The 15611-nt window shown below is 36.5% G+C and overlaps 1 protein-coding gene and 1 long non-coding RNA gene across 6 annotated transcripts in view; both read right to left on the bottom strand.

Moving 5' to 3' along the window:
* Positions 1 to 15611, bottom strand: part of adgrb3 (adhesion G protein-coupled receptor B3) — a 397331-nt gene that overhangs the window by 339683 nt on the left and 42037 nt on the right. Inside the window, exon 4 of one of the 5 annotated variants that reach the window (XM_087279664.1) lies at positions 10512 to 10962. The exons of the other annotated variants lie outside the window; for them this stretch is intronic. The gene's annotated coding sequence lies outside the window, so the exon portion shown is untranslated. The remainder of the gene's footprint in view (positions 1 to 10511; positions 10963 to 15611) is intronic. 5 annotated transcript variants of the gene reach the window in all.
* The window catches only part of si:dkeyp-4c7.3, a 47123-nt gene continuing 42037 nt past the window's right edge, over positions 10526 to 15611 (bottom strand). Inside the window, 1 exon segment of the long non-coding RNA NR_120381.1 lies at positions 10526 to 10962. This is a non-coding gene — a long non-coding RNA (si:dkeyp-4c7.3).

Raw genomic sequence — 15611 nt, 5'->3', positions numbered from 1 at the left:
ATTATTTGAGATTCGTTAGGACATTGATCTGTTGTTGTCCAGCTTATGTTTCCTATTTTAATATTATGTAATAGGCTACCACCATTGACAGTAATCGTTGGTGAAATAATCAGCCTTTTAGCAATGCCTGATAATTTCCTGCAGGTTTGACGCAGACAAAACTAAACTGTCTGAGACCGGTTTTATTTAATAATCCCTCGCCAAATCTCGCCGTGAGTGAGACGGAGAAAGTTCAAAACAAGGTCCGCTTAAATGCTTCAGCGCCAAAACACAAACTGGTCTGTCAAATAAATATCAATATAAATAAAATTACAGTGAAACATTCACTGTTTCAGAGTAGCCTATATTAGGCTAAATAATTTTCTGTTAATGACAATCCATATTGCACCCGTCAGTTTCACTTTTATTAATTTAAATCAACTGGTTTGAGCACAGTGAGCTAGACTTTACAAACTATTCGCAGCACTTCAAGTATTCCCCTAAGAGGAATAAACTCAGTGAGAAAAATGAGGGAACAGAAACTCATTGTAGGAATAATCTTACGGAGCGACGCACATCGCATCTGCACAGCCGGTGCGTGAATGAAGCACTTGATGCATATGAGACGCAGCGTGCAGCCCAGCAGTATATGCAATCACTTCCAAAACAGCAGCTCAAAGGGAAGAAGTCAATGCGTTGAGGATCTGTCCAATGTGTTATTGAGCATTTTCTAATTAAACATTTCAGGTACACTTCTGAAGTGAACATGAATTTAACCACATGAATATTCATCTGTACTGCACATTTAACTGTAGAATGGATTCTGAACATTTGGGATTTAGTAGGCCTACATGACAACTCTCTAGTGCCTTATAATAGGCTATCTTTGTGGCTTTCCAGCAAAATTATGCGGAATCAAACCGATATCCGATCCAAGTATTGGAATCGATGTATCCCTAATAACACGTTGTTTTAAACGCAGTTTCACAGCCATATACTGGAAATAAACAAAATCAATGATTACCAGTGTTAATTTCCTCAACGAAAAGAAAAATACGAGAAGTGTTTGTTGCTGAAAATGGTCGGACAAGCAGGTGTCAAAACAGTAGCATACATAAAGGTCAGGGGTAATCCAAAGAATACTCAAATATGCAGGTGACAGGTCGGGGCAGGCAGCAAACAAAACTATTTAACAGTCCAAAAAACAAAACAAACAAACAAAATAACAAGGCAAAAAACACAAGAACAATGACACCAGAAAATCTACATGATAGTAACTTCACCCAGACAGAGTGACTGAGGTACTCAAATAGTGTGTGTGGATAGTCCTGCAGCTGTGTCAGTGTAATCCGTGTCCAGATTCATAACAGCTGTAGATGGCTGATTGGCACAATGCATGATGGGGAGTGTAGTCTGGGTAAAAGGCTGCTAGAATGTACATATCCATTCATTTATTTTATTTTCGGCTTAGTCCCTTTATTAATCAGGGGTCGCCACAGCAGAATGAACCGCCAACATATCCAGCATATGTTTTACGCAGAGGACACCTTTTCAGCCACAACCCAGGACTAGGAAACACCCAAACACTCTTTGCATTCATACACTATGGAAAATTTACCTTATTCAATTCACCTATACCACATGTCTTTGGACTGTGAGGGAAACCGGAGCACCCAGAGGAAACCCACACGAACACGGGAAGAACATGCAAACTTAAAGAAATACCAACTGACTCAGTTGGGGCTCGAACCAGTGACCTTCTTGCTGTGAGGCGTTCGTGCTTTTAATTTTTGTGCTTCACTAGATTTTTCCTTTTTTTATATGTATTTAATATTTTTCTTTAACATATAAATATGTGTGTACTAGTTTTTGGACCATTATCTTAAATTATTTTAAGAGATAAGCTCCAGATTTGGCTTCAGTACTGACTAATCCAAAATATATGCACAAGTAAAATATTGTATAGCTTCCTATTAAAAATATGAAGGTTTGTGAGGGGTGTACTCGAATATGCCGAGCACTGTAGTTGGAGTGACTTCTAGTAATTCTGGTGGGTACTCCAGCTAATACTCAGGACAGCATGCATTCTGGCACATTATGAGAGCAGGAGACAGGTCAAGTTTCTGCATATTTATATATAATTTGACAAAAAAAAAACACTGTGAATTCCCATGAGTTCATTACAAAAAACATGTCAAATAGTACTAAAACGTACAAATACATTAAATGAATGCAAATTAACCACTGAAATAAAATAGCTATGAATTGCTGAGAGATTGAATTATTATCTAAAAATAATACAACTAACGGGAGATAATTATTCTGTGTATATTTTTACCACACTTGTTCAGAAGATATTTTTCAAGACATTTGTCAGGTTTTTGTGATCAGCCTTCTTCTGTGTGACTATATTTCATTAGGTTAGGGCTAGAAACAGAGAGTTAAGACACTGGCAGCAAACCAATGCAGCTAATATGAGAAAGAGTAATTAAGCTTTTCTGAATTGCGAGCATCTCTCCAAAGTGTCAACAGCAATTCTACTACCAGCAAAATATAAGTAAATATAAACTAGTAGTAAATATAAATATATTTATAGTAAAATATAAAAGTAGTAAATTTGCATGGGTGCTCAGCTACAGAACAGCACTCGTGTGATGTAAACACAGTTTAACAAAAGAGTATGACAAAAGAGCCTAGTAAAACATTATTACTATTTTTAATGAAAATAGTAAAAGAAATCAAAACATTCCAAGCTATGTTATTCCCGGATAACCACCAATTATACTAATAACACATTTTCCAAGCCTGTACTTGTGGATTACTTAAAATGCAACAAAGCACTACTTTAATTAGTTTATTATCTATATTAAGCGGCTTTGACACAATCTACATTGTAAAAAAGTGATGCAGAAATAAAAATGAATTGAATTGAATTCAGCACAGTTAATTTTAGATTGTATTCTCATCCAATAGTGCTAGTCTAGTCAATTTAATAATATTACAAACAATCAAATGTATTTTAAAACCCAATTAAATAATCCAAAGGGGACTGTTACAACCCCTTTTTGTCTAGGGGGTTGGAGTTGCACAAAAACTCAAAAACAAATTGTGATACAAAGTAAGGACAGACAGCAAGAATACGTTGAAAAATAAGTGATTTATTTACAACAAGGTGAGGGTGAATCAGTGAGTGAGGTATTTACAATATATACAAGGTTAAAGACAATAAACAATTAAATGTTAGAAAGACTGGCTATGGGTGGCGCTACATAAAAGAACCAAACAAAACCAAACAGTCTTACTAATATTCACAACAAATCCCCTCTAACCAATTCTAATAAACAAAAGATATGAAAAAGAAATCTTCAACGTCAATGACGTCCTATCTAATCTACACTGACTAACAATTAAACCAAAAATACACAGGTTGGCACACACCCTCTTACCTGGTGTGTCTAGACAAATGTTAATCTACGTGCTGATAGTGGCAGGAAACCCAAACAAAAGTAATTATTGGCAAGTAATAAAGTGTTCCAGTAAAATGGTGTCTGAGCATCCACATATTACTTTCTAGATTCCCCGCCTCCCCAACCAGATAAACACACACAAACCAGTGGAAATAGCGTCTGAATATGCTTGACATGAGATTCCTCCCACTAGACATCTTGAACCAAATCAGTGTATCCATCATTCAGCCGTTTTGTGTATATTAGCTTTACATTTCATTAAAGTGTATGTAAAAGCAAGTTAAATTTTAATAAAAACATTAAAGCAAGTAGATGTGTAATAACCAGGATAATGTACATGTAGATGCTTGTTTTTGTTAAAAAAATAAATAAATAAAATAAAAAAAGCCCTTCAATCGTTTACAACTTCACATTGGGCTGATAATAAGCCTGTCAGGCTTTAGTTTGCAAGAACAAAAACCTAGATGTACATTATCCCTTACTTAAAATGCAACAAAGCACCACTTTAATTAGTTTATTACCTATATTAAGCTGCTTTGACACAATCCACATTGTAAAAAAAGTGATACAGAAATAAAGATGAATTGAATTGAATCTAGCACAGTTAATTTTAGATTGTATTCTCATCCAATAGTGCTAGTGTAGTCAATTTAATAATATCACAAACTATCAAATGTCTTTTAAAACCCAATTAAATAATCCAAAGGCGACAGTGGCAGGAAATCCAAACAAAAGTAATTATTGGCAAGTAATAAAGTGTTCCAGTCAAATGGTGTCTGAGCATCCACATATTACTTTCTAGATTCCCAGCCTCCCCAACCAGATAAACACACACAAACCAGCAGAAATATCTAGCGTCTGAATATTGTTGACATGAGACATGAGATTCCTCCCACTAGACATCTTGAACCAAATGAGTCAAGGGAGAAATTGAGATGAAAGGAAACTCAGAAAAGGAGTCTGGAGGAGACGGAAAAAAACAGCGTTGCTCTTCATTTGCCGTTTTCGGTACATGACTATCATAAACAAGTTTAAGACCACGTCTGGATTAAAAATGTGTTAAACAAATAGGATTTCAATGGACATTACACTTCCCTCCCCCACTAAAATCCCCAAGCAAGCAGCATGCAAACAACAAAAATCATAAAAGATTTACCACAATATGGAAATACTTGGGCGAAGTGCCACAGCGAAAGCTTTGAATCCACTTCCTACAAACCCCACACTTAACAACTCATGTTTTGCTAAAAACAATGGGATCTTTTGAGGCAAATACAAGCAGCAAACATTCTGTCATGCAAAAAACATCACTAGCAACCTGTGACAGACATAATTTCACACATTTTCGTAACAATACCTTTCTTTATGTCTAAAGGGTAAAAAAAAAATGCCTCCCCCCGAAGCAAGACTTGGTATTTTCCAATGACGTGTGAGTTTTCCCCCTAAAGTCCAACTTCTTATTACTTCGCTTCTTATTTGCCAACGTTATTGTTTCAGCCCACTGCTTTCCCCGAGATGAACCAGCAGCTATTATTCAGAGCGGTGGAATTAATTGGTGAATCCCTCACATGCTTTGAGAAATGAATAGATCTACATAATCAATTACACAGTGTGGGATGCTGCCAACAAAACTTTGGAGAAATGTCTGCTTCATGACAAAAGAAGAACTGTGGGGAGCTCAGGCAGAGAATGAAGCGAAGCCTGACAGGTTTGTTTCGAAATTTAGTATAAGACACACAAAAAATAAAACATTAGTGTGACTGTTTGCCCTCTTCCACAAAATTACTGCTCCATATTTTGGAGGCCCAGCGTGGAAGCTGCTGAGCATCGACACAACGGTTTCCTCTGGCTGTGGATGAAACATCATGACTTGTAATGTTCTGGCAGATGGTTGCCTTTGCGTCACGTGGATGAATCTTACTGTGCCAATTAGTGTTTAGACGACTCTGAAAGTGCTAATCAAGCTTTGTTTTGGTGTTTTGCATCTTGTTTTGGAATATTATTGCATGCTTTGAAATGTTATTGGAAATTTTATTGGCTCTCTCAGGAGTGGAAGTGTAATTTAATGTAAGCTTGGTTAGACAGGATATGACTCGCGCACATCCATGATAAATTCTAGGATGAAAATCACATATAATGAGACCCTTATAAAGAGGTTAATTCGTGAGGCCATTTTATGAAACATAACTGCAATTATATATGTCTTATAAAAGGAGGAAATGTACTGAAGCAATTATGCTTCATAGCATACTGTCGCATTGCTCATTTTCATTTTTTACACATAATTATTTCCATCATGTAAAAACATGCATGACCAATTCTTAGCATGTTTTCCTTAAGACTGACACACTTTTTTCACACCAAAGCACATCGACATCATATGTGTGAATGTGTTACGGATTCGTAGCAATCTTTCCATTCAACCTTTCTTGGATCCTACACCCCCCCCAAAAAAAGAAATGACAGGATCTATTTCACATGTCTATTAAAGAGCTGACATTTACATGTTTGTCTTCAGGCTCTAGCATTAGGCCAGCACTGATGCAGCTTAATTTCCTCTGTCAAGATGCCATGGTGCCTACGAGCGATTCTGGCGTGTGGCGTCTCTGTTCCGCTTCATACCCTCACACCTGAGGCATTGCAGTCCCTTCAAGCGTATCAAGGACCATTTCACAGCCCACAAAAATCCAAGCCAGACCTATTTTTAGTATAGAATAGTATCAAAGTTATTTATTATGATGACTCTCTTTGTATAGTCAAAATAATAATAATAATAATAATAATAATAATAATAATAATAATATTTGTGAGGCACACAATCACATTTGACCTCAGACGTGTATGAGGACATTTCCAGTATAATGCATGCTTAGATGCTTAGAAAACCAAGGTCAGGTGAAAGCGAGAGTGAAAGCTGATTAAACAAGCAGAGAAAAAATTAAGAGAAAATTGTTCTGTCAAACAAAGAGAAGAACGCATTTGTTGTTGTTGTTTTTTTTTTATTTCTTTTCCGCCCCACAATTTCCCTTAGATGATTTTTCAAAAAATTTACAAATATCAGAATTTTTTTGCATATTATTGTACATTTTGTAGAGAAAGATGGAAAGTAAACGGATACAAAAAAATTATTATTATCTTTTTTTTTTTTTTACTATATATTATTAATATATTATTATAAGGGTGAATTTAAAGTAAAACTAGTGTTCTGTACCTTTATTTAAGATTGGGAATAGTTTTACGGCATAAAAGACCCATGATTGAAATGGTGCGAGAGATTTTTTGGGAGGAGAGACAGAGAGAGGGAGAAATAGCACAAGGTAATCTGTTGTGGCTGATTTATGATGCTCACCCTGTATGTTTAATAAATGACGGGTTAATACCTGCCGATGGATCTCTGTGTGTTCTTGCAATTTAGCAGAAGATCTTACGAGACTGCGTGTGGTGTGAACTGGAAAGTTTACATACAAAGACCAACAGGCGTAACATTATTATTGTATCTATTATTATTATTATTATTAAAACAGGGTCCAAAGACGTGCTATAGGTGAACTGGGAGCTAAATTGTCCATAGTGTGTGTGTGTGTGTGTTAATGAATGTGTATGGATGTTTCCCAGCACTGGGTTGCGACTGGAAGAGCATCCGCTGTGTAAAACATGCTGAATAAGTTGGCGGTTCATTCTGCTGTGGTTACCCCTGATGAATAAAGGGGCTCAGCCGGAAGAAAATGAAAGAACTAGCTTTACTGCCAAAACACACATGGAAATTGCCTTAATCATCTAGCCATGATGTCGAGTAAACATTTTATTCATCAACATTTTACTGGGAGTAAATGTGGATTATTCAGGAAAGTGCTGGTCTTGGTAAGTCTTGGTCTCAAGCTTTTCAAGTCTTGGTCTGGCTGTGTTCAAAATCGCATTTACTTATTTACAAATTTATTAATAGTGCATGGAAGTTGAGTGCGCTGCATTGGCAGGAGTGAACCAAATAACACTTAGATGCTGATACTCTGCTTTGAAAAGGGAAAGCCTCAGACAAGCTGACATAATGACTAAAAGATTTAGACAACATTTTATATTTTATTCACATTCATTAACAATGTGCATATACTATGATGAAAACACATTTACCGAATATATTCCGGCATGTACACGAAAAATACTGTTTAACAGATCATGAGTTACAAAAATGGGTATGATGTTTTGGTCATTCTAAAAGCCTGTCTGTCGTAAAAGTGGTTCGGCATTATAACCTGCCAGAGCTGTATTGATGGGCTGAGTGGTCACTGAAAGAGTGATCTCGTGCCTCAGAAAGCCAAATGCATTCAATGCATTTTCCCTTCATCTTTTAAGGTGCAAGTAATTTATCATATAATAAAAAAGGCCCACATTGGTTTCTCCAAACACAGCAAATTCCAATCATAAGACCATGAGAACTGAACATAGCTGGGTATAAACAGTAACGAGGAGCAAACAATTAACGAAACAAAAAAATAAGGGAACAAGGGGAAGGAGCCAGGCAACAAATGAACTAATAAGGGCAACTGAGGTTGCAGGGTAAAAATATGAACACAGACAAGGACTGTTACACATAGCTAGTGAAATGGTGTCCAAGCTGTTTATTTTTTTCTTATATAATGAAGGCAAATAGTTAAAACACAGATTCTTATTCCATTTTCATGGTATGGAAGAAAAATTAATTATGCAAAATATTTGGAAGAAAAATGAACAGCCTTAATGCATTAACATTAAAGTGTGTGTGTGTGTGTGTGTGTGTGTGTGTGTGTTTAGTAAATTAACCCGTGTGTTAATTACAAAAGAATGAAAAAAGTAGCATTTTTTTAACCAGAATCAGAACAGCTGATAACTACCAAATATCTCTTTAAATTGTCCAAAAAACTCAAAATAAATTTGAGACGTTGACAATCATATTTATGTCCCACATTGCTAAAAAAAAAAAAAAAAAAAAACACTTTTACGACACATATATTTTACTAAAAAGTGAAAATTGGTTGTTTTTGCGTTGTTCCTTTTTTGCAAATTCATTCTTCCGGTAAAAAAAAAAAAGCATCATGGCGACGAGATCATTATTATTGTTATTGAGTTTTCAGCACGTCTGTTCATTAATCCATGATAAAGACTTGGTTTGAAACAATCAGTGCACTTTATTGTGAACAATATGCAACCTCATTAATATGCATGGTAAAGATTCGAAGACTGCTTTTACCGGTTGCAGTGTTCAGAGAGACGCCACTTGTGTTGCCAACCAAAATTAAAACAAGTAGAGCAAGAAGAATTGTTCTGAGACATGGGATGTGAGTGTTGCATTTAGAAATGTGCTGCAACTAAGGTTTTGCTTCCATTTCCTCACGATGAGAGCACTGATCACGTGTGGACCCACATGTGTGCTAACACGCAACACAAATATGTTTCTAAGGATTTTCTTTTTTTTCACCCAAATCTGATAATGGAAAAAAAAATTGCGGTTCCAGTTTGTGTTGATTGTCCTGTCCTGGTAAGTGTGCAATCAATGTTCTTTGTTTATGTTTATTCAGATGGCAAAGTTAGTTAGTATCGTCAGCAGTACTCATTTTGTTTTTAAAGACATACTTTAGTCAAAATTATTTAGTTTTTAAGTTCACAATAAAATCACTACAATATTATGAGCTGAAAATCTTCCACACGGCTCTCAGATCACCTGTAAAGGCTGCTCTTTGAATCACTGTCTATCTCCCCTGCATCTGTGTTTGAGTTGCCGCTGTGAAAATCAGTGCGCATGTAATAACACTCCCCTTTTCATGCAAACCCTTCCCTCTTTTACCACTTGACACTCCCACCTAAACAAAGCTGGACTCACCCACTTCCCTGATTTTCTTTAAACTGGAGGTGTGAAACACCCTGCTGAGACGGGAGGTTTCATGGCCATTTAAATCAGAGTTTGTTTACATAATGCCACCTTTTATGTAAACAAAAGACAAATAATTTGCAGAGGCTGTGGCTTGAAGGGTATCCATTTCAGTATTCCCTGTATGTGTTATGTTTACTCTTAAGTTCTAGTAGCTGTTGACATGCATTTAAATCATCATGGACAATGGTTTCAGCTTAAAACCCTCTTAAATCTTCTATTAAAAAAAAAGTCAACAGCATTTTGGATATCCCGAGAATCAATAAATGAATAGTAAACTTTCATTTTCAGGTGAACTACCAATTTCAGTGGCAATAACATAGAATGGAAAATCATTATTATTTTATTTTCTATTAGAATGGCAGTTTAAAAAAATGATTCAGTGCTTCAAGGGGTTGTACAAGTGGCTGCTGCTACTTTTTAAAAGGGCAGCCTAACTGTATTTAAGCCATTACAAAACTTCAAATCTTTCAAAGCTGAAAGCTAATCATATTTTAAAGTAGTTTTAACAGGCATCTTCTCCCCCTCTTATCTCAGAACAACATAAACATTTTTAAGGGTCTGTAACTTCAACAAGGCTACGGTCGCTTACAATAATTCAATATCTAAAGTAGTGAGCTTTCATAAAGAATTGCAGTTTTATATTAATAATTCCCCATATTCAACCCAACACAGGGTTTGTTTAAAATAAACAGCATCTTCCTTTGTACTTTTCTCCTTTTCTAAGTTATAATAAGCTTTTATCTATAAGAAGAGGTTTCTTTGTATTTGATTTCACAAAATGTGGTTTGAAGCCAAATAGGTCAATTTGTGAGTGAGAATAATCTCTGGAGCACACCGAATGTATTCACAGCCCCTTAATCTGTCAGCGCTGATTACGCAACGCAGGCATTGTTGATCTAATCATATAACTTTATGCTCTGATTTATTGTGTAACATAGAGTGAAAAGAATTAGAATGAAATATACAAACAAACAAACAAAAATAATGGGACTCCATAAAGTAGTGAAAACCTAAACGCAATTCCTTATGTTGTGCCCTATAAAAAGTTGGTCTCAAACACCCAAAGCAATATATGTAATTATAACACAATAGACATCTTGTTGTTTACCCTGTCCGTAAATTTAGCACAATTAAATTGAAACCTTTGCTGAGAAAATTACCTTAAATGAGATTGTGAGAGCAGGTTTCATTTTATTCACCCCCTCTGCTTCTCATTCTGCACACTTGTGGTGTTCGCTCGAGCCATAGCTGGATTTGTAAGCGAATTTTAAATCAAGGCATTTCTTCCCCGGCAGTGCTCCTGTTTTTCAGAGACAATGCTCCAGCGCCACATGAATCCTCTGGGTCTTTCGTCCTTTTCCTTTGAACACTCTACCAACCACTGGGCCCTCGGCTGCCCCGGACCTCCAGCATGGTCTATGCAAATATCTTAGCAGAAGCTGCCCTCGCCGTACAGCTTGGAGACCAGATGACTCTGAAAGTATCAGTGTTTCTCATGAGAGGCTGAAGCGGTCCCTTGAACGGGCATATGGCGGCAGCAGATGTGGCTGTTTGGAGGTCAGTTTTGAGAGAGTGGATGAATATGCTTGGGATTCAGTGTTGTGGAAGACACTGTAAAGAAGAAGGAGAAATCTGTACATTTCAAATATTTCATATTTTTTCCATGGCCAAGTGAAAATACACTGCCTCTCTTTCAAAAAGATTTGACTTTTTATGGCAAATTCTGGGATTTTATAGAATGGGTTTACAGAAAATAAAATAGACAACCTTTTTTACAAGTTTTTAGAAGAAAGCTAAATAAAGATAGCCAAACACTTAAAAAAAATACACACTCACATTTACATTTGGGGCCTTCACGCTAGCATTTTTTGTCCTGGGGTTAGTTTGACATGAAAGTACAGTGCGTTTATCTAGTGTGAATAATCCCAGCAAGCACACAATGTCATAAGACATTAATATTAGGTTAGATTTAGGTTATGACGTCAGGTGACCAAAATTCAATGTCTAACCAGCGTCTAAGGACAACTTAAGTTGATATTTGGTTGATTTTAGGTTGTGTTGGAAAGTGACCAAAACCTAACTCTATGCATTAGGATGAATTAGGCAGTCCAGTTTCTGGGTTCAATCCGTTACAGTCATGGTGGAAACCCAGACAGGCAGTCAGGCAGCGTATTAAAGAAAGTGAATCAAAGCGCATCAAATGATCTGTAATTAAAAGGGGAAAAATAAACATAGAATAAGTATCTATACTTTTATATTAGACACACATCTGATGCTCGTATTTGCAGCAGCTCCACGTCCACAACTTAACGCATTGGGTTAAATTAGGCTTAACAGTCTCCTTTACAGTACTTCTATTGTTTCTGTTCAGTGGGGGAAACTCAACCAAGCCTGTGATGCCAGACACAGCAACATTCCAAGATGGCTGCGCCCTAGGACTAAAATCTATAGTAAAACATGCTGTTTTCTGCTTAATGGTGACATTAAATGAGTTTGTTTAATATATTTTCATTAAAGTGGAATCCAATGTACAAAATAAGGTAAAATTGACTGAGTGCTTCATTTCCCCTTTAACTTGACATACTGCAAACTTGTCTCTCAAATCAGATCGGATGATTAGAAGGCTGCTTTAGGATCAACAAAGATGTTGATCCAGCTACGTTACATTTGGTAAAATCAGGTTTTGAATTCATGCACATAATCATATTCTCTCCTATCTTATGACAAACCTTCACTTTACTTTCAGCTTATATAAATACACCATTGCACTAGTTTGTCTACAATCCATCAGGAAACTGGAAATCAAACAGAATGGACCCCTAAACCTTCTTAGCAACTTAACACATATTATATTTATTTAGATGCATTTATCCTAATGCTGAGCAGGCCTTACACTAAAAATAAAGCAAAATATTAAGTAATCATGCAGCAAAGACAATGTAAATTACTGGCCTTCATACCGCCTTGATTAATGCATTTGTTATATTAAAAGCTTTCTTGTAAAACTCCCACCTTGCATTTTACTTTTTCTACAAGGAGGCAATTAACTGTTGAACTGTTTCTAGTATCTGATGACTCACAACGGAGCCAATTTCTCATCATTTTAACACAATAAATGACTCACCTTAACAACACAAATTTACATTAATTTTTTTTCCCCAACACAGTTAAAGGGATAGTTACCCAAGTATGATAGTTTGCACTTTGCAGTTAAAGTGATAGTTCACACCAAAAAGGAAATTTACTTACTATCAAGTGCTTTCAAACCTTTATGAAGATTTTCTATCCTGTTGGACCCCCCAGGAGGTAAAATTTTTCGCAGTTTTGGCCTTCGCAAATTACCTGTGCACGCTTTTTGAGATCTCCCTCGCAAGAGCCATTTTTGTCTTCTGTTCTCCCATAAATCCAACAGAGGCCTCTGTCGACTCACCCACCTCTGTCGACTTGACCCTCACCTTCCCTAAACCCAACCGATAGTGTTTTCAAAAGCATAGATTGACCAGTTGTTGAGGTCAACTTCTTTCTGCGTCTCAAGTCAGTCAACGTATATGGCGAGCTAATTGGACAAACTGGTAACAGCAGGGAAGCCGTTCATATGGAGGTAAGCGTGAAAGGGAACGGCATCATACCACCTTGTAGCGTTTGTTTTAAAGACGAAATGCAGTCATACGTACTTGTTGCTACATAATTCGTGATCTCCAGAAATGTATACTGTATAGGGGCTACGTTTTCAGAATGAGCCTATGTTGCTTCCATAGTAGGAAAAACAAATACCATGGAAGTCAATGGTTACATGCTTCCAATCTTTTTCAAAGTATCTTCTTTTGTGTTTGACAGAAGAAAAAATCTTATGAAGGTTTGAAGCAAGTAAAGGGTGAGTAAATGATGACAGAATTGTAATTTTTGGGTAACATATACCTTTAAGTTTACTTACTCTTGGACCGTTATCGATTTTGAAGAACAAAGTACACACAAATGAGGGATACACTTAACACGATGAGTCTTAGTACTGAAAAATGTCAGCCATTGTTAGAAAAATAAAAGCTAAAATAATAATTAATACATTTTTGGGGTATGAAAAAAAAGATTACAAGACAATTTTAGTGATTCATATAATGATTTCACAATTAGCTGATGATTGATAATAAAGCTTGTTTGGCATGCTGTTTCAGGAGAGAGCCCTGATCTCATAAGATCCTCGAGCCTTGTGCTCCCTCCTAATAGCAGGGCGAGAGTGGAGTTTGAGGTCAGGTAGATTTCGATGGACTTCCCGGAATTATTTCTGGCTAATGACAGATAAAGGGATGGATAAAGAGAGATATACAGCTCACAAAGAGTTCAACTATGATGCCAATTTAAAATGATTAATTTACTTAGGTCGGATGTGTTTTTGGACTGCGGAAGGAAACCGCTGAATCCGGAAAACTCAGAAATGTGAGACAATCACTGGGCCACCTTGTCGCCCAATCTAGAAAGAAGGGGGAGCAGGAGTGGGAGAGGGAATTCTTCAAGACGAAGATACAGAGGTAAGAAACTCTGGTTATTTAGGAATCATCTGATTGGTAAATCATGTGTTAGCTAATGTGGGACCAGCCGTGGACAATCATGAGCATGTGATCTTCTTGAATCTATAAATAAACTTTACTTAGAGTGAAGAAAAACATATACAGCCAAACTAAATTAACCCATTGCTTTGAAGCTGAACATTATTCCCATTATTATCCTCTCCATGTATAAGATCTGATATACAGTAAGTGGAGATTGACTTCTCAAATTCCCAGCGCTTGATATACATTATTATGCAGCAGTTTTGGGGCAAACCACCCCTTAAACGCATTACAGATAATGGCTAATCTTCTAAAGTAAAGTCTAGGAGCGGAAAACAATTCACTGGTGAACAGTTACATTTATTTGGCCATCTGCACAGGTTGTCAGAGTTCGCTCACGAGGCATCTGTTCAGCTTTTGGGAAACTTCTCTCACTCAGCTAACCTACGGGTAATGCATAAATGATTCTGAGTATGTCACATGTGACATCCATCAGCACTTGTGTAAGAGACTTTCAGCACTAAGCGCTGCTCGAGATGCGGCTAATTAAAATTTTTGTGATAAAATAATTAGCCTCACTTGCAGACAATGGGCTGGAAAATTCCTCTTCCTAATAATTAAAAGAAGAAGATAAGAAAGTGGGAAATAGTCTTTGTGGAGCGTGTGGCTGCAATCCATTGCAAAGCATGCCGGGTACAATGATGAGCATGTTTGACAATTGTTTTGTAACAATATGCGTCACTGAGAAAAGTGTAAATGCATCAATAACAGCAGCAGATAATTCTCAAAAATTATCAGAATGATCAAAGCAGAGGCTCTTACAATTGTATTCATGTTTATAATCATTTTAAATGCACTATGGATTGCCTGAAAAGGTGAAACCTCTGCTCTCTTTCTCTCTCAAATAAACAAAATAGTCTGATGAGAACAAAAGCAGGTTTCCTGTTCAACAAAATCTCTTCTTTGTTATGAAACAAATGACATTTCGTCTAACCTGATGCTCAATTATCATAGGAAAAGAGCTCAGTAGGGTTTCTCCAGCAAAACTTTGCAGCAAGACCTAACAAATATGCTGTAGAAAGCAAAAATCAATAGGAAATATGAATGCACATCAAAAATGACAGTTGTGAAAATATTACTCTCACACATTACAATACAATATTGTTAAACAAAAAGAGTAGCGTTTAGCATCAGCCTTCTTAAAATGCCAGTTTGGGAAGCGTTCAAATCGGAGAAGGATCCAACACCCACTCAACGTCTCTGCGTGTTTCCATGCTGTGAAATTTTATGACCCATGCAAGCAGTCTTAGAATGATGTACTATCTGCCAAAGATGGTCATGATCTAATGCAAAATCTTCCTTTAATGATCCAGCACCTTATATAATGTCGACTGTTGACATATTATTGTATTTAGGCTGCATAAAGCTTCGTTCTTTCTTACAGTGCAATATAATTTTCTCTTGTATTGTATTGCCTAAATCTATCAAGACTAGGAAAATGGGGGGAAACCGAATGTTATGATAAGACCGTGCTTATTGCCGAAGCTCTGATAACTACTTGTGGATTATTCTTCCGCTATTGAAGGGAAGCATTGTTGCAATCACATCAGTTAACACCGAAATTTGAGACATAACACAAAGAAATCACGTAGGATAAAAGCAAAAGGCTTTCTCATTATTCTCATTCTTGAAATCCTTGGAGAACTTCTCTGT

This window comes from Danio rerio, chromosome 13 (assembly GCF_052040795.2).
Source record: "Danio rerio strain M-AB ecotype USA chromosome 13, GRCz13ab, whole genome shotgun sequence".
NCBI classification, from domain to species: domain Eukaryota; kingdom Metazoa; phylum Chordata; class Actinopteri; order Cypriniformes; family Danionidae; genus Danio; species Danio rerio.
This window is presented reverse-complemented; position numbering and strand designations above follow the sequence as displayed.